At 40.2% G+C, this 26,788-nt stretch overlaps 1 pseudogene; it reads right to left on the reverse strand.

The window, feature by feature from the left end:
- Window positions 1-622: 622 nt before the first annotated feature.
- Window positions 623-22,630, reverse strand: LOC103604843 (annotated as a pseudogene).
- Window positions 22,631-26,788: the final 4,158 nt, after the last annotated feature.

Genomic DNA, 26,788 nt, shown 5'->3' on the forward strand with positions numbered 1-26,788 from the left:
TCATTGGCCAGAAGTCAGTGAGCACATCTACCTGCCAAGAAGGCTGAGGAACATCATCTAAACTCTGAAAAGCCATGTGCCCTTCTTCAAAGAATAGGGGAGTGACAATCAATGTATCAAAAAGACACCTGCACTCCCATGTTCATTGCAGCACTATTCACAATCGCTAAGAGATGAAATCAACCTAATGCCTATCAACAGATGAATAGATTTAAAAAACTGTGGAATATTTATATAATGGAATACTATTCAGCTATAAAAAGAAATTACATTCTATCATTTGTAGCAATATAGATGGAATTGGAAACCATCATGTTGAATGCCCCCTTCCTTCTTTCCAGCAGTTCCTACAGTGCTCTCTCTTTTTTTTTTTTTTCCTTTTTGTCTTTTTTCGTGTCCGGCAACGGATCGCAACCCTCAGTGTCGCGCCTGTACCGGACCGGGACTGGCAATGGGATCGCAACCCTCGGTGCTGTGCCCACACCTCGCTCAGCCAGTGAGCGGGAACCGGTCTGTATGTGGGATCCGAACCCTCGGCGGGAGCGCCACCATGCTCTCAAGCGGCGCACTGTAGCAGTGCACCACCGGGCCGGCCCCTACAGTGCTCTCTTCTGTCATCCCTTCACCATTCTGGTGTCACCCCTTCTTTTGTTTCCATATTCTGAAAAGGTGCTTCCCCTTTCTTCTTATTTCTTACTAATTTTGTTGCACTCAGAAACTTTTCTCCATCTGGGTTCTGCTGGCTCTGCGAGAGAAGGTGTAAGCACAGGTTGCAGGATCTCGGGGGTGGGGGTAGGAAGAGGTGAGAACTCTAGCTTTGTGCGTAGAAGAAAAAGAATTGGGGGAGAATCTTCTAAATTCTAAAATCAAGGAATCATAAAAGTTGCTAACAATTACGTAGTATCTACTATATGTCAGGCACTGTCCTGTTACAAATATCAATTCACTTAATCCACACAAAAAGTTATCAGAAATCCTGGGGTTACAAACTGTGGGATGGGGGCAAGTCCCCTCCTGTTGCTGAACATCATCTGTAAAATGATGATAAAGAAGGTATCAACTCCATGGCTCATGGGTTCATGAGGATGAAATAAAAATATATGTAAAGGGCTTGGCACCTTCCCAGCACAGAGTGAGCACAAAACAAATTGATATAGGAGGTGCTCAGTTCCTCTAGGTTCAGGTTTCACAACATGCCTCTTGGTTTCCAGCCACTGGAGGTCTCAAGCCCCCTCCTCTGAGCTCTCCCTGCAGGAAAGCTACTGTTGCCAGTTAGACCTATTTTTAGCACCAACACGGGGAAAATGAGACCACAAGGGGCTGGCTTATGCAATTCTAGTGGCTGGGCATGCTCGGAAGAGAGCACAGAATGTTCTTGAATATGCCTGGTGCATGTCATAAGGTCTGACCAATGAACATGCTCCAGGAAGAGACTGACTGAGCATGTGCAAGACTAAGTGTTACATAACTGGGAACCATCCCCTTAATTGAATATTCATTAGACAGAGAAACTATAAAAGCTGAATCCCAGCTGGAGGCCGAGTTGTTCACTTTCCTGGAAGCAACCCGAGCTTTGCAGGTGAGGTGTTTATGCTTTACTTTGTATCTAACTTACTTTCAGCAAGCAGCTGCTCATTCTCTTGAGCCAGCCTGCACTTTGTACTGAACTGTAAGTATGTTTTCCTTGCTATTAAGTTAGACTTGATGTCTGTACTGGACTTGCTTTTGTGTTAAACTTGGTGTGGGCCCTGCTCAGCATCTGAAGCTATGCTGCACTCTCTCTGTGGAACGTGTATTTTTTTTTTTTTTTTTAATTCTATGATGTCGTTGTGGAGCAGTTGGGAAGGAGGGGGAGAGAGGAAAGGGGAAGGAAATGGGATGGAAGGAGGAAAGAGGAGGGGCAGGATTGGGGCCTGTGGCACCCCCCTCATTCCCACAGGGGAGACAAGGGGGCTTGCAGCGGTGGCTTGGTCATTGCCAGGCTGGATGCAGATGCGAGGAGGGTGTGGCAAAAGCCCTCGCCCCCCACAACCCCAGCTTGGGAGAACCCAGGGCACTTCCTGCAGCAGCTTGTGGTTGTTGCTGGGCTGGTTGCGCGTGTTGGGGGGATATGGTTGAGGCCATCAGCCCCACCACCACCCCGGCTCAGAAGAGCCTAGGGCTTTTCCTATAGTGGCTTGGTGGTCATTGCTGGAATGGTTGCGTGTGTTGGGGGGTGTGGCCAAGGTCCTCAGCCCCCACCCTCAGGACTGGTTGCTGGTGTCCAGGGGCATTGTTGAGGCCCTGGCCCTCCCCCCTTTCTGGCTTGGTAGCCCAGGGGACTTCCAGTCCTTCTAGGTGTTATAGGTGTTCTTTGGTTAAATGAGACCTTTACTAAATATCAGACTTTGTCTCTGGTTGCGGGTACTTTTTTTTTCCCTCTAGTTCTGTGTTGGATTATTTGCTGTTCCCACCACTTAAACTCTGTGCTGGAACTAATTTGTTATCCTTTGCTTACTTCTAAAATGGGGGAATTTCCTGTGGGGACTAATACTTGAGCTCTGTGGTTGAGCTAAATTGCTGCTTTGCTGCTGATTGCCTAGGGAAGGCTTTTTGTGCAGCTCAGTTTTTAATGGTTGACTTTATAGGAACTTCTGGTTCTAGTGAAATCTGATGGACCTGGGTTGTGTAGAAACTCTGGTCTGGGCCTGAATCTTTTCAGCAAACTGCACTCCATGCAATTCTATATTCCTGACCAGTCTCCTCTGAGTGGTACTACACTGATTGAGGAACAGATCAGCTATCCTGGCTGTGCCACAGTTTCCCCTGGCCACAGCCTGTACTCCAAACACTTCCCATGGGATGGCTCATGCTCCGGTCCCTTGCGATGGATGACTCACTGTCTCTGAGTGGCTCGTTTTTTTCAGTTGTTGTGGCTTTGCCCTCCTACATGGGTCCACGAGAACTGTATTAGTGGTCTTGCTGTCCTGGGGGCTACCCAAGCTCTCTTTTCTCCCCTGCTGCAAGCAACTTCATCTGAAGGGCACAGCTGTGGCTATTGCCAGCTCCTGCTCCATGCGCTCAGCAGCTCCATCCTGGAAGTGGCCAGGATTTGAAATGGTCAGAGCAGTTTTTTTTTTTTTCTCTCATCATGGCTTCTCCTACCTTCATGTACTCTATAGGTCCCTCCTCTTCTTCCCCTAAGCTCTAATGGCCCCAGCTTGGCTGTCGTTGCTTTTTCATAGTTGTAAATTGGTTCATTTGTGAAAGACAGTGACACTGGGGACCATCTATTCTGCCATCTTGACTGAAAGCTTGGAACCTGTGTTTCTTATCTGTTATGTTAAACTTATTCTCACTTTCTACTATGACTCTGCCCTTGAATTCTTACCTGTGGTGGAGTCAAGAACCTAGTAAGAGGACTAGGTGTGTTAAGACTATCAGGCCCCCTGGCTCTAACTCTGACATCAAAATCATTATCATATTAAAAAAAAAAAAAGTTTATCAGACACATCTTACATTGGCCAGATTAATTCCCTTTCTAAATCCCTACCTCTCCTGCATGCATGATTTGCATAACTCCCCATAGATTCCCCACGTTTCTTGCCCCCAGCAAAGGGGATGTTATGGGGCAGGGGTCTTTTCAGGGGTACAGTAGCATCAAAGCTACTGTGGAGGGCCACCGGGCCGGCCCTTCATATTATCTTTTAATTTTATTTTTCCACAAACTTTTTGAAGTACTCTTGTCTTTTCATGCAGTATTATAGGAAATAAAAATTAATACAAAAAAGCCATAACAAACAATATATCAAAAATTTAAATAAGGACAGGATTGGTATTGCTAGTTTTTCATTACTTTTGTCCCATGCTTCAGTATGCTTAGCATGAAGCCACTGTTAATCCTGTCTTTATTTGAAATTTTGACATTTTGTTTGGTATGAATTTTTGTAGTAATTTTGATTTTTTAACATATTGCATTAGATTATTTATCTTGATTACTGAGGATTTTTTGGTCTTCTTAAATTTTGTGCCTGAGGTAGATACCTCATTTGCTTCACTCTAGCTCCAGATCAGTTTAGGAGAAATGGATATCACATTACTTTATGTATTAGTTTGCTAGGGGTGCTGTAACAAAGTACCACAAACTGGGTAGTTTAAATACCAGACATTTAAAATTCAAAATAAATAAATAAATAACAGAAATTTATTGTCTTATGGTACTGGAGACGAAAAATCTGAGATCAGGGTGTTGGCAGAATTAGTTCCCTTAGAGAGCTGTGCTGGAAAATTGCTGTTTCATGCCTCTCTCCTAGCTCTGGTGGTTTGCTGGAAATCTTTGGCATTCCTTGGCTTATATACGCACAACCCTGATCTCAGCTTTCATGTTCACATGTCATTCTCCATGTGTATGTGTCTGTCCCCAAATTTTCTCTTTTTTTTGTCCTTTTTTGTGACCGGTAAGGGGACCGCAACCCTTGGCTTGGTGTTGCCCACCCCACACTCAGCCAGTGAGCGCACCGGCCATCCCTATATAGGATCCGAACCAGCAGCGGGAGCGCCACTGCGCTCCCAGAGCCGCACTCTCCCAAGTGCGCCACGGGCTCGGCCCCAAATTTTCTTTTTATGAGGACACTGGTCATATCGGATTAGGGGCCCACCCTACTCCAGTATGATCTCATCTTAACTAACTCGTTATGTCTGCAATCACCCTATTTCCAAATAAAGTCACATTCTGAAGTACTGGGGGTTGAGACTTCAACATATGAATATGTGATGGGGCAGTGTACACCATTCAACACATAACAGCAGCTTTACTAAGTGTTCTATTTGCTTTAGTCTAGTATCCTTTAGAGGTAGGAACACAGTTAATCCTAGAATTTCTACTCTGGACACAGTAATGAGCAGAATTGACCTACAGCCATTGGCCTCCTTTTGATTACATTTAATTCTATACCTATCCAGAAACAAATATTTTATGGGCTAGGATATGTACTCACTTCAGTATCACCTACTTACCAGTCCATTATTTCTGACTCTTACACCTCAGGCTCTGGAAGGGAAGGAAGCAAAGAAAGGTCCAGGAGAAGCCAGCAAGCAGCATGAGCCCTGGGAGTTATGGGAAATCCTAGGCGGTGTCCCATGCTGTCTCCTAGTCACACACTCATCTCTACTCCCTGTCACTCATACCCAGTCTTTAGGAAAGATGGAAGCATCTGTGACTTGCATTTTCACTCTCACCCTACATCACTGAATTAACAATAACCAGCTTTAATTGATCTTTTACAGACATGATTTAATTTAAGACTTACAATAGCTCTAGGAAGCAATATAGATGTAGAAACTGAGGCTTAGACTTCATGTAACTAGTAAGTGGCAGACCCAGGACTTACACCCAGATCTGTCTGACATCAGAGCTTGACCTGTGAATGTCATCTCCACAGTCAGTTCTAGGGCTGTTAGACGAGGGTAGGCTGATCGCCACAAAGAAGAGGACCCTCTAACAAACCTCATGCCCACTGTTTTCTGCCTCCCACAGAGATCACATGTGCTGACCTCCCATCCTCCTACCAATTACCCAGAATATATAAATTCGGAGCCCTTTGTAATAGCACTCCTGCTGAGTTCAGTAACTTTCTAACAGAGATGCTCTTAATAGGAATTGTGCTTATGTTCCCATGTCAATATGAACACAGTCGTCTTAAAGGTCTTAAAAGTCAAGATGGGCGCTCTGGCCATAATCTCACCCAAACTGTATATGAGCACTGTGGGGATTCATTGTGAGCCAACAGTTACTGTGGAGTTTCTCAACTGCGTTTTTTAGAGGGTATTTACTATGTATAGGCTTTTCTTCTCTTCCCTCATCAAGATCTTTGCACAGATGGTTGTTCAGTTATGTAAATGAACAAAACTCACAAATGTTTTTCACACTTATCAGGTAAAATCAATACTTTAATGAAGCCACTTAATGATGTGCATGCAACAGATAGCAGAACTTGTGTCTCTATAATTCATGATAATGAGTTCAAAGGGTAAATAACTAGAGCATTGAATAATGTTGTCCTAAGGCTGAGTAAGAGATGTAAAAAGAGGAATGAGAAAAAGAAAAGTAAAGCCTGAGAGATCTCAAACCATGCTGTGGTATTCATTTTTTGAGAGGACTTGCCGGAAGAAACAGCAACAAAATTAAGAAGGAAGAATAAACAGGCCTATCTCGTTGTTATTTCTTTGACTGTTGCCATCTTTTCGTGACAGCATGAAATTAGTGGCCCTCAGGAAAACTTGGCTTATGTATAAAGAGGTATCCGCTGTTTACTCAGTTACCATTCTGGATTGTATTATGCTTTGTCATCATTGAAATCTTAATGTCATGTCCTTCAAATTAAAGTTCCAAATTCTCTAGAAAGCATTTTTCTGGTATTTTCAGGATTGGAGAATGAAATGTCTCCACTTAAGGCACTTCTTTCCTGTCACCATCTCCTCCTTACAGTTTTACAATACCTTCTCTTCCCTTCCATTCCACCACCATTTCTCCATCTAGTTTTGGACAAAGCCAGAGAACACTGTGTCACAGATTTCGATCATTTTGTTACTGTCTGCAGTGATTTTCTAGTTCTTGTAGGACTCTTTGACAGTAACCTTCTAGAGATGCACAATTTGTCTTTTAAACCTTTTAGCTAAAAATAATTTTAGAGTCAGCTTGGAACTTTGAAATAGAACACAGAACCAGAAATTAAGCATGAAATTCTGTCTTTGATGTAAAATTTTATTCCTGTAGAGAAGAAAGCTGTTTACTATGTACTGTGCTCATCTCTGCTTGTTATGTTATTTCTGATGGGATATCTCCAACCAGACTCAAGAAATAGTTCCTTTCTTAGAATAGTAGATTTATCCTTGGACTATATTCTCTAGGCTTTCCTTGTTATATACTAACTCAATCTACCCGTTTCCTATAATTTCACCTCTTTCCTTCCTTCCTTCCAGAATAAAAGAAATTTGACTATCCATTTCCAAAGTGGAAACTACTCAGTAAGAAAATATAAGTGTACTTGGTTTAAACAACAACAAAAAAAAAAACCTCTCGATACAATAAAATGGAAATTTACATGAAATAAAATAATTTACTGCAGAGCTTTAATTGTGATTCAACTTACAAAATTATATATACAAACAAGTTTTCAGTTATTATTAGAAGAATATATCTATAATTATGAGAGTAAGGTTCTGGGACCTTCAGACCCTGCTCCATCAGCAGTAAACAAAATAATTATTGACTTACAAATCATTAATATTTACAGTAGTTTCTTTAGAGAAAAAAAATTCAATACTCTTTCTGCCTATTTTGAAGGGGGAATGTTACATTATTGTTTAATGAGTAAGCACCATTTTTTAAAAATATAACATTATTGTGAAATAATGGCAATTTCCCCAAATAGAAAATTAACAAATGCCTACAGTTACCACTAGCAGAACCAGCCCTCCATCCCTTAGTATTAGGTCCTTTCAGATTCTTCTGGAATATAGTCTAAAAATAGATAAGAGTCTGGCAGGTAGAATCTTTGGAATTGTTGTACAGTTCAGTCTACTGGCATCATGGGAACAGCTAATGCAATGCCTAAAGCCCTGCTCAAAGGCAAACATTCTCACAAATGTTCATATATAAGTGAAGAACCTGCCCACATTTCATTCTTTCCTTAAAATTCAATACTACACACAGTACCGTTCAATTCTTCCATAGCAAGCACTGGGATTTGAAAAGATGAGGGGGAAAATCTAACAATGTGGTTTTCATCTGCAGTTCTGAGATATTGTCCTGGTTGGGGAGTAAGGGTCTCAGCCAGTGATCTCATCTTCTTCCTGAGGTGTTCTGGCATCTCGTGGAATCTTAGCCGTTAGCACTAGGAAAAGGCTCCAGATAGATCAGAATACTCCTGACACCATATCACCAGCGATGTTACTTAGATTTATGTGTTGCCTTCCCAATCCCTAGTTAAAAAATAAAAGTTAAAAAAAAAACAAAACAACATACACACACATACAAACAAATACCAGAATTACATAAAAGCAGTATCAAAAGACAAACGGGAAGGAACACAGACCAAGGTGGATTCAACTTTTGTTGCTTAAACTGAGTTTTAGCATTTCTACTTGAAAAATCTCTCTTTGAAAACTTAATCCAGATATATAGAGGAAAAAAACACATCTGCTACCCTACCCACCTTATGCCAATCCATTTCTTCTCCCCAGGGGAAGAGGAATTGCTAACCAGATTGATAAGGCTCAAAATACTCTTTTGGCCATACTTAAAAATGCAAGAATTCACTGTGTATTTAAAATGCATAAGCTGCACACAGATTCTCTGTTGGCTTTCTTTCTTCTTGGAGCTTTCTTCTTGGGGCTGGGTATGTAAATCTACCTGGAACTGCCACCAAGAAAAGGTATGTCCTGCCATGTCTTAGGGAGCTGGTCATTGTTCTTACTGGTGTAACTCGTGGCTGGCTGCCCTGAGAGTGGTAACATGCCAAAATATAGATTGGGATTTGGAGCAGCAGGTAAGAGGCCCTGCTTAGGTTTACATGAATGCTTTTAAAATAAACACTGATAAATCAGAGTGGGTCCAGAGGAAAGTAACCCTTTGAGAAACCATGATTTAGGATATGTAGATGTGGTAAATTGCCCTGGACTAACTGACCTTCCCCTTTTCCTCTCCTCTTGCTGGAAGATGAACTAGAATTCAAAGAGGCAGCCATGGGGTGAGGCAGGAATTGATTCTACTGGCTGATCAGACCTGAGTCTTATATACAAACATTCAGTTTATAAAAGTACATTCTCATTCATCCACAAAGCTCAGCTGCAAGAACTGCCTTGGCCTCACTTCCTTGCACTGTCCTCAGGCCATAGCCCTTTTAGAAACTCTTCTCCACCAAGGCTGTCTGTGTTCCTCATGACCTCATAGCAGTAGATTAACAAGACCAATGGAGCAGAGAAGGGGACACACAATATGATTTGCCTCAGGCTCTACACCCTCCACCCCACCCCAAGGGCTGCCCACTTCTTAGAACTAATTAGAAAAAGTACAATCAATAACGCATTAGCCAGACCTTGAAATTCCTCATGGGTCAGCAGGCATGGGTCCTGCTGAATTTTACATTTGAGAAGTTAAATAATTCTTGATTTTATTTCAAAATGTAGAGTAATAAGGAAAATACTTTTTTCTTTTCCAGGAAATTCATTTAAAAATTGGCATTTCACATGTAATAATAACACTTTATAGTGAGTCTAGAGCTAAAGTAAGAGGAGCAAGATTTTCTCCCTAATAATCATTCTACTGATCTTTGAAAATCCTCAGGTATTAATTTTTTTATTGGAACATAATTGATTATACATACTTGTGGAGTACAGAGTTGACTGTCAATCCTTGTGTATAATATGTGATGACTAAATCAGGATAATTAGCATATTCATCATTACAATATGAAATCATTCATTGTGTCCATTAACCAATTTCTTGCTGACTCCCCTCCCCTTTCCCCCTTTCCTAACTCTAGTAACCATAGTTCTGATCTCTCCTTCTGTAAGTTCAACCTATTATTGTGATTGTTCTTTCTTTCTCCTTTTTCTCTCTCTTTTTCCTTCATTCCTTCCTCCCACTTATGTATGAGGACATGTGGTATTCCTCTTTCTGTGGCAGGCTTATTTCACTTAACATAATTTTCTCCAAGCTCATCCGTGTTGCTGCAAATGGCAGAATTTCATTCTTTTTTATGCCTGAGTACTATTCTACTGTGTATATATATCACGTGTATCTTATCCAGTCATCTGTTGATGAACATTTAGGTTGTTTCCATAATTTGGCTATTGTAAATAATAGAGCTGTGAGGAACATGGGAGTGCAGTTGTCCCTTCAACATGATGATTTCCATTTCTTTGGGTATATACCTAGAAGTGGGATTGCTGGGTCTTATGGCAATTCCACCTGTAGTTGTTTGAGAAACCTCCATACTGTTTTCATAACAGCTGCACTAATTTACAGTCCCTCCAACAGTACAGAACTGTTCCCCTTTCTCTGCATCCTTGCCAGCATTTCTTATTCTCTGTCTTTTTGATAATAGCCAGTCTAACAGGGGTGAGATGATATCTCAAAGTGGTTTTGATTTGCATTTCTCTGATGCTTAGTGATATTAAGCATTTTTTTCATGTATCTGTTGTTGGCCACTTTGTATGTCTTCCTTTGAGAAATGTCTATTCAGCTCCTTTGTCTGTTTAATTGGATTATTATTATTTTTTTAACCATTAAGTTATTTGAGTTCCTTATATGTTCGGGATATTAAATCCTTGGCAGATGTGTAGTTTGCAAATATTTTCTCCCGTTCAATAGGTTGTCTTTTCATTATGTTGATTGTTTCCTTTTCTGTGAAGAAGAAGCGTTTTAGTTTAATATAATCTCAGGTATGAATTTTAATTAATGGTTGTATCTCCCTCTCACCAGCAATAACAATCACATGACATTGTCATTCTGATAAAATGTTCAAATATGTATGCATCTGGAACCATGTTTACTAGAGGCAGAAAAGGGGAAGGGGAGGGGATTGTGAGAGTTTGGTTAATGGAAACAAAATAGCTAGACAGGAAAATTAAGTTCTATTGATGTACAGTAGAGCTAGGCATCTATAATTAACAATAATTTATTGCATGATATCAAATGGCTGGAAGAGAGGAGATTGAATGTCCTCATCACAAAGAAATGATTAAGTTTTGTAATGATGAATATGCTAATTACCCTGATTTGAACACTACACATTTTATACATGTATTGATAGTCAACTCTGAACCGCACAAATATGTATAATCGATATGTATGAATTTTAAAAAATAATATTACAAATTTTTAAAAATGTATCTGAAATATTAAAATTTTAAAAGTGAGAGAAACATATTCCAAGATACTAGTATGAGGATATTTATTGCTGCATTTTTTAAATGGCAAACACCCGGAATCAACCAAACTATTCAGATTAACAAAGAAAGCCATCTAAAAAAAAAAATAGGTAGATCTATGTGTTTTTCTAGGTAAAGCTTCATGATACATAATTAATTTTTTTAAAAAGGATAGTGTGAACCCACTGGTGTAAATTTCTTAAAATGTGTGTGTATGTGTGCATATGTCCTCATAAAGGTATATTCATTCATTCAACAGATATGTATTATATCCTATTATGTGCCAGGCACTGTTCTCTTCAAGATGTGTGGAAACAGAGGGGAACAAGACAAAGTTCTTATTCTTGTGGAGTTTACATGTGAGTGGAGGAGAAAGACCATAAACAAGTAAACAGATAAATAAGATCTTTTCACATAGTGATCAATACTATGGAGAAAATAAAACAGACTGATAGACAAACCACATACGATAGGGTGAGCTAAGACCTGAAAGCGAGACTCAGTTGGAGGAGTCTTTTAGGTAGAGAAACCATCCAATGCAAGACAGAGAGTACAGAGACAGTGAGGTGTGATGTGGCTGGGGGAGATGATAGAAGTTGAAGAAGCAGGCAGGTTCAGATCATGAAGAGCTTTTTAGATCATGTGTAGGAGTTCATGTTTTATTCTGCATGCAGTGGGAAACTAATGAAGCTGGGGGTGGGAAGGTGGGGGGAAGTAACCAAGAAAGACTTACATGTAGGCATATGTTGTTTTATTGCTCCTCGCAGATGTTGTGCTTTTTACAAATTGAAGATTTGTGGCAACCTTGCACGGAGCTAGTCTGTTGGCACCATTTTTCCAACAGCAGGTTCTCACTTTGTGTCTGTCACATTTGGGTAATTCTCACAATATTCCTATTGTGTACTGACTACTTTAAGCCCACCATCGAGATCTCCTGCTCAGGAAAAAAAAAAAAAAAAACATTGCTTTCAAAATATTACTGCTCATTGACAATGCACCTGATCACCCAAGAACTCTGATGGAGATGTAAAGATTAATGTTGCTTTCATGCCTGCTTACACAACATACATTGTGCAGCCCTTGGGCTGGCCGGTAGCTCAGTTGGTTAGAGTGTGGTGTTGTAATACCAAGGTCAAGAGTTTAGACCTCCATACCATCCAGTTGACAAAAAATAAAATAGAAAACATTGTGCAGCCAATGAATCAAGGAGTCATTTTGACTAAGTCTTATTATTTAAGAAATACATTTCATAAGCTATAACTGCTGTAGATAGTGATTCCCCCGATGGATCTGAGCAAAGTAAATCGAAAACCTTCTGCAAAGGATTCACCATTCTAGGTGCCATTAAGAACATTTGTGATTCATGGAAGGTCAAAATGTCAACATTAACAGGAGTTTGGAAGAAATTGATTCCAACCCTCATGGATGACTTTGAGGAGTTCAAGACTTCAGTGGAGGAAGTAACTGCAGATGTGTGGAAATGGCAAGAGAACTAGAATTAGAAGTAGAGCCTGAAGATGTGACTGAATTGCTGCAATCTCATGGTAAGACTTTAAGGGATGAGGAGTTGCTTCTTATGACTGAGCAATGACAGTGGTCTCTTGAGATGGAAGCAACTCCTGGTAAAGATGCTGTGAACATTGTTGAAGTGACAACAAAGGATTTATAACATTATATAAACTTAATAGATAAAGCAGTGGCAGGGTTTGAGAGGACTGACTCCAATGTTGAAAGAAGTTCTACTGTGGGTAAAATGCTATCAAACAGCATCCCATGCTACAGAGAAATCTTGAGTGAAGAGTCAATTGATGTGGCAAACTTCAGTGTTGTCTTATTTTAGGAAATTGCCACAGCCACGCCACCTCTAGCAGCCACCACCCTGATCAGTCATCAGCCATCAACATCGAGGCAAGACCCTCCACCAGCAAAAAGACTCACTGAAGGCTCAGGTGATCACTAGCCGTTTTTAGCAATAAAGTATTTTTTAACTAAGGTATATACATTTTTTAAAACACAATGCTATTGCACACTTAATAGAATACAGTGTAGTGTAAACATAACTTTATTATGCACCGAGAAACCAAAAAATTTGTGTGATTTGCTTATTGTGATATTTGCATTACTATGGTTGTCTAGAACCAAATCCACAATATATCTGAGGGATGCCTATGTTTTTTAAAATGCATAAACACCCCTATGCCGTCCCCAGGATACATTAGAAACAGCCATGTTGGGACCTAAAACCGCATGGACTGCAGGCAAATTTTAAAATGATACAGTTTTTTTCTTGGCATGCATTTCTCTGAGTTCCCTCTTTTCCAATGGTTATTTGATATTTTGAACCTTGATTATGGGGCAAGATGACATTATTTACATAAGTGTAAAGTTGTTTTCCAGCCAGCCTGCAGCTGCAGACTCTCAATGAGGCATGTACTATCCAGCAGGACCCTGAGATAAGGACAGGAACAGAAACCAGATGGACGCTTGGCTAGACCTTCCACCTCGCTTCTTGCATGGAGCTCACATTCCCCTCCCTCCTGCTGTTCATTTCCCAAGTTCTATTCCCTCAGCCCCATCTCTAAAAACCCCTTAGTATATCTGAGTCTTTGAGATGGCTTTAGTCTGGCCATTCTTCAGGTTTCCTTTTTTTTTTTTTTTTTTTGTCTTTTATCATGACCGGCAACCCTCAGTGTCGCGCCTGTACCGGCCCGGGACCGGCAATGGGATCGCAACCCTCGGTGTTGCTCCCTGCACCTCGCTCAGCCAGTGAGCGGGAACCGGTCTGTATGTGGGATCCGAACCCTCGGCAGGAGCGCCGCCGCACTTCCCAAGCGGCGCACTGTAGCAGTGCGCCACCGGGCCGGTCCCATTCTTCAGGTTTATATGAGAGATGGGTTAGCCTAACATCTCTCCTCAGGTCACTGATATTCCTGAATAAAAGCTGACATCCATTTTCACCAACATTTGACTTTTGAGTGGTTTATTTTCGAAAGGGGGCAGTCAGCCAGACCTGCGTGCCCGTTAACACTAACTTCCCCATCAATTGAGGCAGGAATTACTTTTTTAAGCCCCTCCCTATTTTTCTGTGAAGGGAGAAATATCTACCACAGAAGTAATGAATGAATGTGCTTGTTCTCAAACTGGGGTGTAAGTTGAAATCACCCAGAAAGTTAGTAAAGAACACAGAGAGGCTCCGGAAATAGAGCAAGACCTGAACATCTGCATCTTTACAAAGTTCCCAGGTGATTCTAATACATGCCCAAGGTTGAGAATTACCAAGTTAATATATTTATCTAATTTCATGAAATTCCTGGCATATACGAGCGTACTTCAGAAAGTTCATGGGGGAAGTAAAAAGTTCATGGGAAAATAGAATTAAAATATAATATTAATCTTTCCATGAACTTTTTAAAACACCCTCATACAAACGCTAATAAAAAGGTTTGTTCTTCACCCCTCTTCCACCTGAACTACAGACTAGCTGGCTTCCTTCCTGTTATCCATCTCAGCAACTCTTAAATGAACTTAACAAAATGAAAATGAACAGAAATGAAATGTGAAAGCCTGCACAATTTTTTTTTTTAAATCATAAGTGCAAATATTAAATATTATGTGCTCTACAATGACAACAGCTTTTACAGCCACTTTAAAATTTGCATGAGGGCCGAGCCCGTGGCGCACTCGGGAGAGTGCGGCGCTGGGAGCACTGCAGCACTCCCACCGCGGGTTCGGATCCTATATAGGGATGACCGGTGCGCTCACAGCACTCACTGGCTGAGCACGGTGCGGCCGGTCTCAAAAAAAAAAAAAAAAAAAAAAATTTGCATGAGATGGCTGGGAGTTGTATTAGACCCACAGCCTTCTCAATGAGTGACAGTTGATGGTACTGGATCTGCTCCAGCCTCCATGCCCCTCACCAGCATGGGACACTGATGCATTTACATCCAAACCTATCCATACTGTTGGCAGCATCTCCCAGTACCACTGGTTGACTCAGCCTCCCCAAAAGTAAGGGCAAGGTTCTGGCATGGCAGCTGCTGTGCCCAACACGATGAAGCCACCACAGTTCCTGTGTCCTAGCCAGACTGACAGGACCTACAGAAGCTCTGGCTCTTTCCCCCATCCCAGGTCAGAAGAAGAGCTATTGGGATCTGGGTCCCCCAGTGCAGGGGGCAGGTAAACACAACTCACAAGTTTGGAGAAGTTATATCTTTTGAAAGAGGAGACACAGAAAGGATCCAGCAGATAAATTCCTTGCCCTTCTGGGTTCACACCCTTGTATTTTCACTCCCACACTGCATTGATGGTTCCATGAATCAGTCCCTAAAACCATCCCCAGGCCCCCAAACACACACCAACTAGAAGTGAGCTGTTAAAACTGAACAGCTGAACTTGCCCATGGTTATGAAATATAATGGACAAAGAGCATCCCGTATACCCACTTGGGAAGTACCAGAGGCTGTGGAACAGAGTCAAAAAGAAAGATTTCCCAGAAAACAGAAACAGTCTGCTAGATTGGCAGCAACCTCCTTAACTATCATTGCCACTCCTGCCCGTCAGGGGTTGATATTCACTGTGAACCAGTGACAGCCGGGTGTTTTTTACTCTGTCTCTTTCTGAATGAAAGCTTATTTTGCAATTTTTCCTGCTGCTTAATCATTGCATATGATTCTGTTGGGAGCCAGTAACTTGTATTTAAGTTTATATATCATTTGACACTGGAGAGAAACACAAGGAAACCTGATGGAGAGGAATGAATGGAGATCTTGGACTTTGAGAAGGGAATAAGAAGACTGTATAAATAGGAAGAAAAATGTGATATTGGGTACCAAAGAGGTGGACTACAAAAATTCACTTCTGCCAGCCTGACACAAGTTCCTGTATCCCTGCTTGCAAGAGCTGTTATACCTTTTTTTTTTTTTTTTTTAATTTTCTAGTCTGGGAGGTATAAAGCAATGTGACAATGTTAATTTAGTTTCAGTTTTATGACTACTAGTGCATTGGAGCATCTTTTAATATATTAAATATTAGCTCTTTATTGGATATTTATTAGCTCTTTATTGGACTTGCTATTTTGTGAACTGCATATTTATATCTTGTGTTTGTTTTTCTATTGAGCTGTTTTGGGGGGGTTGGTGTATATTATAGTCATAAACCCTTTCTAGGTCCATCATCTGCTTTGCAAATATTTGCTCCAAATCTAATAATGTCTGTAGGCATTGCTCATAGTTACTTTTGTCATACAAAATTTTTACTATTTATATTCTCAGATATATCAATTTATAAAAATAGCTTCTAGGATTATATATTTTTTAAATTAGTCTTTCCCCTAAATTGTAGGGGTTGTCTTCTAGTTTTTCTTCCTAAACTTTGTATCATTTACTTTCTTTTTTTTTTTTTTTGTCTTTTGTCTTTTTTCCGTGTCCGGCAACGGATTGCAACCCTCAGTGTTGCCCCCGTACCGGACCGGGGACCAGCAACGGGATCGCAAGCCTCGGTGTTGCTCCCGCGCCTCGCTCAGCCAGTGAGCGGGAGCCGGTCTGTATGTGGGATCCGAACCCTCGGACGGGAGCGCCGCCGCGCTTCCCAAGCGGCGCACTATCCAGTGCGCCACCGGGCCGGCCCAAAACTTTGTATCATTTAAATGTTTATATATATATATATATATATATTTTGTCTTTTGTCTTTTTCCGTGTCCGGCAACGGATCGCAACCCTCAGTGTTGCCCCCGTACCGGACCGGGGACCGGCAACGGGATCGCAACCCTCGGAGCTGCTCCCGTGCCTCGCTCAGCCAGTGAGCGGGAACCGGTCTGCATGTGGGATCCGAACCCTCGGGTGGGAGTGCCGCCGCGCTTCCCATATATTTAAGTCTTTTAACTGGAACACTTTTGTATGTATGAGACATAAGAATCCAATTTTATTTTCCTATAAATGACAGTGTTGTGCCAACACCAATTAGTAAATAAACCTTTTCTCCCTGAATTGAAATAATCTTGTCATATGTTAAATTTCCATGTTTCCAAGTTATTTGTCTACTCCTATGCCAGTATGCCAGTTTCATATTACTTTAGTTACAGTGGCTTCATACTATGTTCTGACATGTGGGAAGTCCTCCTCATTTTTCGTTTAGATACATTTCTCAGCTATTTGCAAGTGTTTTTTTTTCTTCCTGCTGAACTTTAAGGTCGTTCTATCTATTTCCCCAAAACAAATTCATGTACCCAAATATCATATTGTATCCTATAAATATATACAATTATCATGGGTCAACTAAGAAAAAAGAAAAAGAAAAAAAATTCAGAGACAGTATATTAGAGGTTACCAGAAATGGGGGGGGGGGACGATGTGGAGGGAATAATGAGAGGTTATTGCTTAATGGGTACAGAGTTTAAGCTTAGGATGATGAAAGTTTTGAAAATAGATAGAGGTAGTGGTTGCACAGCATTGCGAATATAATTAATTCCATGCAGTTGTATATTTTAAAAAATGCTTAAAATAGCAATTCTTATGTTACATATGTTTTACCACAACAAATAAAAATAAAGACAAATCCAAGTTGTTATTCTTTGGAATTGCATGAAATGCCTAAATTGATTTAGGATAATTAGCTTTTTATCCAAGAATATGGTATGCCTTTCAGTTTGTTCAAACCTTGATTTTATACTGAAAATTCTAGAGTTATCTTTATGTAAATCCTTCATTTTTTTTCATAAAATTTTTGGTAAATTGATTGCATTAATGGCATCAAAAAGGCAATCTATATTTTCCCATTTCATGTAACCTGCTTTGGTCAAAAGAACGGGGCAGAAGTGACAGCATGCTAGTTCCAAGCTGAGGCCTCAGTACACCTTGCATGTTTCTACTTGTTCTCTTGTATCTTTGCCATAGCCCAGGAAAGAGCTTCCCAATAGCTGCTGCCCCTCCAACCCAGGGACAGACACTGAAGCAGAGCCATCCAGTCATGCCCAAGCCAAGAATTATGGGTGAAAATACCTCATAGGATAGTCCATGCAAAGGTCCAATTTGCCATTCCCATTGTTACTCTTGTGAGGCAAGCAGCTCCCTACTCTGCACAAAGTTGCTCTGACTTATGCCATGTCCATCAAGTGCGACCAACCCTACCATTTTGACCACAGCAGATGGGACCAGATATTGTCTATGCTAAAGGCAGACACGGTAAGCTGAACATTAGGAACCACTAATTCTTTGAGAAGCTTGGAGTGAAGCACTATCCAAGACGGATGCTCTATATCAGATGCTAATATCAACACCATTTGTTTCTCTTGTTAAGGATGAAGTCGCATGCACACAGAAGTGGGTCACTACAGCCACCATATGATGAACAATTGCTTCTTTTCTCCATGTAGCTTCCTCATGTGCCAGTCTTAGAAGCACTGGCTATTCTCTTTGGGTTTGGCCTGTGAATGTCAACAAATCACTACTTCCTAACCTTTAAGGTTCTAACAAGAACTGGCATTTTTTAGTATTTACCATAAATCACAAAATAATACTAAAGATATTCAGTATTTTATAACATTTACATGTTTTGTTTAATACTAATAAACTAATTTATGAAGTAGTTATTATTATTGCTCCCTTTTTACAAGTGAGGAAAAAGTTTTAGAGGGTAAAATAACTACTATACTACAACTTGTAAGTAGATGAACTGAAATACAAATCCAGATCTATCTGGCTCCAAGACCGGCCTTCTGTACTTCTATAGCAGTGGTTTTCAAAGTGTGGTCTCCAGACTGGTAGCATGAGCATCACCTGGGAGCTTGTTAGAAATGCAGATTCTTGGGTCCCACCCAGACCCACTGAATCAGAAACTTTGAGGGTGGAACCTAGGAATTTGTGTTTCAACAATCCCTCCTCACCAGGGTCTGATACCTGCCCAAGTTTGAGAACCACTGCTCTATACTATACTAGCTCTATATAATAGTTATTAAAGAAAGAAATAATTCTGCGAGCAGAAATGATCTGAAAGACTTTCTGAAGAATGTGTGCTGTAAGCTGAGCCTTAGAGGATAGAGAGAATAGAAGTGGGTGTAAGAAGGAGATGGCAATGTTGCTAGCATTTTCTTCTGTTTTCTCTATTGTACTGTGAATTCTGAAGGAAGTGACAGGGCTGAGCTCAATACTGATACAGGTACTCAATACATTTTGTTCAATGAATAAAACTTTTGATGAAGGATAATGAAATGTACATCTTGTTCCAGGATTTAAGTGAGATTGGTTTTTGCAATTCTGCATTACCTATATGCAAACAATTATATTTCATTTTTCTTACCTTTAGAGTTTATCTCTGAACTCTTAAACTCCTCAGCATAAAACGTTCATGCCCTTATCTCACATGGCTCTCACCATAACTGCCATGTGCTCCTATAGCACCGTGAAGATAATGCGGACAATTATGTTCAATTAGTTTTAGCAACAAGTAGATTACTGCCTGAACAGATGAAAGAGGACACTCCAAATTCTGTCTCATTAAACAAAACTTTCAAGAATTGGGGAAAAAATTATATCATATGAAAAAGAAAAATAATATATTTTATAGGACATAAAATATACTCAACTCATTAAAATCTGAAGTGGTCACAAATGTAATAAGTAGAAGATTACATAAGTAGTACTGCCGTTCTAACTCATACAATGCTGAAATGTTAGGATTGCTAATTCTCTTCTATTTAAAGATAATGCTATTGGTACAGATCATGTAATAGAAATGGAATATATTTATTTTTATGGTAGCAATGCCCTTGCTAGGATTATGATGCTCACTTTTAGCTATGCATTACCACATAAATAATAACATAATTTTGAATTCATAGGCTTCTCCCAGAAAAAATCATATATCCTGAAAAAGTTATACCCAAAGTGATCCTGAGTGATACAAGACTTTTCGTGACAAAATGTCTCCTTCCCCTAAAAGTAAGTGGGGAATGAGGAGCAAGAACCAAACAAGAGGCAGGTAATTTATGCCTTGAACAAATATAAATAGGGAGTCTTAAATAGTTTACATATTTTTTGAAAGACAGTAGAGCCTTCTTTAGGAAGATGGTTATTTTTGTTAACATATAAATGTGTATCATGACTTTCTGCCAGACTTTTTTATAAGTTTTAACATTTACTTGTATGTATTTGCGGGGTATAGTGTGCTGTTTCAATACATGCATATGCTGCACAATGATTCACTTAAGGTACATATCATTGTTTTGTACCTGTTAATCTACCACTTCCCCTCCCCCCAATACCCCCTCCAGACTCTGGTAACCATTATTCTACTCTCTACTTCTTTTTTTTTTTTCCTCCTTTTTGTCTTTTTTCGTGTCCGGCAATGGATCGCAACCCTCAGTGTTGCGCCCGTACCGGACCGGGACCGGCAACGGGATCGCAACCCTCAGTGTTGCTCCCACACCTCACTCAGCCAGTGAGCGGGAACCAGTCTGTATGTGGGATCCGAACCCTCGGTGGGAGTGCCACCGCGCTCCCAAGCGGCGCACTGTAGCAGTGCGCCACCGGGCCGGCCCTCTACTCTCTACTTCTATGAGAACCCCTTTTTCTCTTTTTTTTTTTTGGATTCCACATATGAATAAGATCATGCTGTATTTGTCTTTCTGTTCCTGGCTTACTTCACTTAACATGGTTTCCAGTTCCATCCATGCTGCTGCAAATGACAGAATTTCATTTTTTCATAGCCAATAGAATTCCATCATGTATATATATATATCACAATACTTTTATCCATTCATCCGTTGATGGGCATTTACATCGACTCCATCTCTTGGCTATTGTGAATAATGTTGCAATGAACATGGGAGTGCAGGTGTGTCTTTGATATATTGATTTTACTTCATTTGGGAATATACACATTAGTGGGATTACTGAGTCATAAGGTAGATCTATTTTTAGTTTTCTGAGGAACCTCCATACTGTTTTCCACAATGGCTGTACCAATTTACATTCCCACCAATGATGCAGTAGGGTTTGCTTTTCTCCACATCCTTGCCATTTGTTATTTTCTGTCTTTTTCATAATACCCACTCTCATTGGAGTGAGATGATATCTCATTGCGATTTTAATTTGCATTTCCCTGACGAATAGTGATTTTGAGCATTTTTTTCTTATGCCTGTTGGCCATTTGTATGTCTTCTTTTGAGAAATATCTATTCAGGTTCTTTGTCCATGTTTTTATTGGAGTATTAATTTTTGTTTTTGTTTTTGCTGTTGAATTGTTTGAGTTCCTCAAATATTAGCCTCTTGTCTGATGTGTAATTATTTTTAAGGTAAAATGGATATTTTATTAAACCAGCCAAACTGGGACTGGTATTATCATGATGCAACAAAATACAAAACATCTTTCTACAAATATTAGAGTAAGGAACAAATTAAGGATTGTAGTACAACAGTGACAAAAGGTGTGGAGGAAATCAATGAAGCACATTATAGTTTAACCCTTTACCTGAACAACTGAGTTTTTTAGTAAAGCCTCCCAATCCCAGAAAATAGGAACAATCCTTCGTATCACACATCTTTGTGCATTGTACTCTTGAGGTTAGATTCTAGATCCTAAACACATCCAAACTAGTATTATATTTGCCTATCTACAGCCAGCCATTTTTTATCATGTTGTCCGTAGCAGCCAAGGTTATTGAAACCTCTTTGATTAGACTACAGTCATACCTCACTCCCCGAATTGACACAGTAGGCACAATGAGAACCAGGATATCAAGACAGAGGGACGAAAAATCTTATGAGGAAGGAAGGAAGGCTGGAATTCAGCCAGTGCCCAGACTGAAATTGAATAATATACCCATCTGCACACATCTTCAGGCTGCATGTTCATGTAGTAATTTAAAAATAAATCCATGGCTGTGCATTACTAAAATACATAGTGGCTTGCTTTATTACATTATGGCTTTCCTCAGCAGTTTGCAAGGTGGACTCCAAATCACTGGCATAATTTTGCTGGAACTGCATGCAGGGCTGCAGAGTTTCTTCTCCACAGGTATGAAACAGATTGTTGCAGGCCTAATTGTTCCAGGCTTGGGTGCACCAGGTCTGACTGTTCCAGGAATGGCTGTTCCATAACCGGCTGTCCCAGGTTTGGTTGTTCCAATACTGGTTGCTCCAGTTTGGGTTGTTCCAGGGTTGGTTGCTCTAGATACAAAAGTTTCCAGATGTATTCACCAAGCATCCCTGATGACAGGAAGAGTAGAGAGCCAGGTATTCTGCAGGTGCTGAGCCTTGACCCACACTGCTGCTATTCTTGGCCAGTTGTTTTTCTGCCACCTGTTACATTTTATTCTCTGGTCTGGAACAAGGTCTTAACCTGTTTGTAGCTAAGATTCAGGATATTGGAAAGTTCTTGCATCTGCTGGAGACTGAGGTATTTCTGTCTCTGGAATCTGTCATCGAGTACACACAGCTGAGTAGGACAGAACATGGTTCTGGTCTTCTGTTTCTTGACGTTAACTTCCTTTTTCACTGCACTCTTCTCTACAGAAGTGGGTAATTTCACTTTAGGACTGTGGAAGAACTGGGGCTCTCCTGAATAAGCACATCCATGGAGGAAGGAAGAATAGAGACAGTCTCTGTGTGGGGCATCTCAGCAGAAGACATTTGCAGGAAGGGTACTTTTCTTCTGGCCCACAAATCACAGGCATTGGTGAAGGGTCTCTAGAATCGGATGCTTCAGGGCAAGGCAGGCTTTGAGGACACACTCCATACTCATGTTGAGAAGGGGGGAAAATCAGAGCTAGGCTGTAAAACAGGATAAGCCTTTAAGACAAATATCTAGGTGGAAGATCTTAGGGAAATAGGAAGGTCTCCAGATGTAAAAAGTATCAAAAAGCCAGGATGAAGTGAGTCCCACCACAGTTAACAGGAGGTAACCGGCCCAATCCAGCATCCTGCAAGCCATTTTAAAAGGGGATCTAATCTGATTGAATCTAGACCATTGGAAAAGAAGTATTTCAGAGCTAAGATAAAATAAACAAAATTTAAAAGGCAATGATAAATATCTATGGAAATTAAGATGCTTTGAGCATCTTAATTTGAGCCAGCATGCAAAGGCTATAATCAGAGGCTTAGGACAGAGTCCTGTTTAAAGCAAATGAGAAATGCACTAATCCAGGCAGTCAAGGTTTGTAATCCTCTTCCTTTTGATGTGTCCTAGACCTAGTGACTTGCTTCTAATAGGATATGGCACAAGTGATGGCGTATCACTTCTGAGATTAGGTTAAAAAAAAAAAACAAATGGCTTCCATCTTGGATGCTTTCTCTCACTCTCTTACACACTTGCTTGAAAGAAAGTTAGCTGTCATGTTAAGAGCAGCCGTCTGGAGAGGCCCACATAGCATGGAACTGAGAGAGGCCAACAGCCAGCAAAAAACAGAAGCCCTTAGTCCAACATCCCAAAATGAACTCCTTTTGCCAACAACCATGTGAATAAGCTTGGTAGTGTATCCTTCCCCAGTGGAGGCTCGGATGAGACTGAATCGCCATCCAACAGCTTAGCTGCCACCTCAGGAGAGACCTAAAGCCAGAAGCTGCTAGCACCTGACTCACAGAAAATATGAGATAATAAATGTTTCTTATTTTAAGTCACTAAGATTTAAGGGTAATTTGTTAAGCATGATAGAAAAATAAAACAAAGGGTGGTTTATAAAACTAAAGAGAAGCTAAAATAGAACTCAGAACTATAGCTTAGCACTGGCTTAAAGGTTGAAAGGAAAATGCATTCACAATGTGTGCAACTCGAAGGCTTAGACAAGAGAGAAGATCTTGCAAACAAGGGATGATGATGGCACAAGAGATTGGAAAAGATGGATCCAGTTTCAAATATCCCTCTCAAGTAACCCAGTAAAGTAAGAATTTACTTTTAATTTTGCTTGAAGTATATGCCTTGAAGCTTCTTTGTGAATCATAAACATTTAATTGTACCCTAGAACCACCTGTTTTGGACTATACTAAAGGAAAAGGCAGAGAGTAAAATGGCGAACTGTAAGAGGAAAAGGAAGACTCAGGAGACATGTGGTCCAAAGAGCTTAGCCTTCAAGACAGTTAGTTCCCTACTTGGTCTTTGTCCAAAAAAATATTTTTTTAATAAAAATCCAAGATTCACGATAGCACTTACTCTGTACTAAAATTACTAGTTTAACTGTCTTCTGGATAGTACAGTGAGCAACTTGAGTGGATATTGGTCCTTATTTATATATGTACTCCAACACATTTTTCATGGTTTCCTAGGTAGTAGGCATTCAAGTATTTAGTGAACAAATAAATCAGTGTGTTAGTAACTCCGATGGATTAAGGTTTCTCATATCATGGTGTCATATTGACTTTCTCAGGTCACACAGGCATAGGATATCTCATTTTAAGAGACCACTAAGGATGTTCTAGTTCCATTTAAGATGGTGTAAGCCCACTAAACCCTAACTCTACTGCTGATTACAACTAAAACTCCTGCAACAGAATACACAAAACAACCTTCTGAGGACTCTGAAAATAAGTAAGAGCAGGTATATTAGTGAATGAAAACAAAACTCAAAGAACAACCTGTTCAGCATTGAGTTTCCCAGCTTAGACTTGAGGGCAGCCTGAATCCTGGAACTGTGCAGCAGGTGTGGGTAGGGTTATCTCCAAGAGAAACATTCTCTTTCTAATCAGAAGACTGGGTAGGGGTATGCCTGAGAATGTGAGAGAAATTTATGCTTTTTATTTTTTTTTTCTTTTCTTTTTCTTTTTCCTAGCCATATCCCAAAGCAAGCCCCACTGTGTGGGCAGTGACAGTGGTAGTTGTACAGGTTCCTAAAACCTTAAGAAAAAGCCCTTATCTACAGCCAGAGGACCCAGGAAAGAGCCTACCCACCATTTCAAAGAGCAAGGGGAAAACCCAGGTGCTATAGATGGATGTCCCGCCAACCTCATTAAAGCTTAAATCCCCACTATAATTGTTGAAGGTGGGAAATCTTATTATGGTAATTGAAAGATAGGGCTTTGAGGAGGTGATTGGATTGTAGGACCATGCTGTAGTGAGTGGATTAAAAATGGTGGTCAAGGGCATGGTTCTTTACAAGAATAGCATATGAGAGATTAATCTCTCTGCTCCATCACTTTCTGCCATATGAGACCCCTGGGTTACTGTCGCCACCACCAAGGCCTTCACCCGCTGTGTTCCCTAGACTTTGGACTTCCAAGCCTCTGAAACTGTAAGCAATAAGTTACGTTTTCTTTATAAATTACCCAGTTTCAGGCATTTTGTAATAAGCAACAGAAACGGACTAATACACCAGGTTACTCCTTTCTCTCTTTTTTCTCTTGTCATTGTGTCCCAAGTGACCCAGTAATAGGAAGTGCACAACCGTGTAGGGAAGCTAAAGCTCTGAGAAAAACAAGTTTTCTAGCCAAAGAACTGGGATAAAAGATCCTTGGAAGCTGTGGAAATCACAGCAGAGGGAGCTGAAGACGGAAATTCTCGAAATACATGTGCCTCTCTATGAGCCAGCACAAGCCTTACGCTCACCCCCAAGATGTGTATGCTCGAGACAGACCCCAAACAGCATCGTGAAGACTTTAGAACCGAACTACGGTGTAGACCCCACCCAGGTCCCAGACTGGCACCCAGTGGCACACACATGAGATGGATCCAAACCGTAAAGCCTCTAAAAACCACACCACTGCCCACAGAAGGCTGCCAGGACTTATAGTCTGAACCTCATCCAGTTGACTGCCTGCTAAAACAACTGGAACAACAAAACCAACAATTTCCAGAGGATTTTTACAGGACTCGGAGGCTAATAACATAGTATCCAAAATGTTCAAGATAAAATCCAAAATTACTTGGCATACAGAGAACCAAGAAAATCTAAAGCTCTTAAGAGAAACTGAGATCACCAGATGCCAACCCCAAGGTGCCAGATGTTGACATGATCAAATATTTTAATGCAGTTGTTGCAGTCATCTCCAAGTATAGTCATCTCCTCCGGCTACTGCAGTTGTTGTAGTGAACTGTCCTTTATCTCTACCTAGAGGCCTTATAGTTTTCCTGTCAGTATCTCTGAAACTATGATAGACAAACTTGTTAGATTACAAGTAGAATAAAATCTTATATCCTTCACAATTCCTAATTTGACAGTTTAACAAACATCAGGAATGAAAAAAGGAATATCACTAAAGATACTACATATTTTTAAAAATAGTATAAAAATACTATGAACAACTATATGTCCAGTAATTCAAAAATTTACACGAAAGGAACCAATTCCTGTGCTTTTCATACAAAAAAGATCCAGTATTATATAAAAAGGATAATATGCCTAGTCAAATGTAGCTTATCTCAGAAATGTAACTGCATAAAATTTGAAAATCAATCAACTTAATTCACTGTATGAACAGAATAAAGAAGAAAATATACATGATCCCCTCAGTAGATTTTTTTAAGGTATTTTATAAAATTTTATGAAAAAATCCCATCCATCCGGAATAGTAAAAGTTCGTATTGAAGCAGATGGAAAGATTAAAGAAAGTAGAGGTGTCCTATAAATCTATAATTATGCAAATTAACTTTATTATATAAACACTTTTACAGACCAAGAACCATAAGATGACTAATTTTTCATAAGAAAGCTTCTGGGGGGAATACTTATTCTATTTTATGGAATAATATGTTGCCTGATTCTAGAATCACAATAAAGCCAATTAAGAGCTTTAAAAAAAGAAAAAGAAAGCAAGAAAGACAGAAAGCTTCTGAGCAAAAAGTAGAAATCCTTAGAAACCATCAAAACCTCAAAATCTGCTCTGGGTACACTCATACTCCATAGACACCGACAGCACAGAACGGTGGTTAAGAACACAGTCTCTGATGCCTG

This window comes from Galeopterus variegatus, unplaced genomic scaffold (assembly GCF_000696425.1).
Source record: "Galeopterus variegatus unplaced genomic scaffold, G_variegatus-3.0.2 Scaffold136, whole genome shotgun sequence".
Classification (NCBI taxonomy): Eukaryota; Metazoa; Chordata; class Mammalia; order Dermoptera; family Cynocephalidae; genus Galeopterus; species Galeopterus variegatus.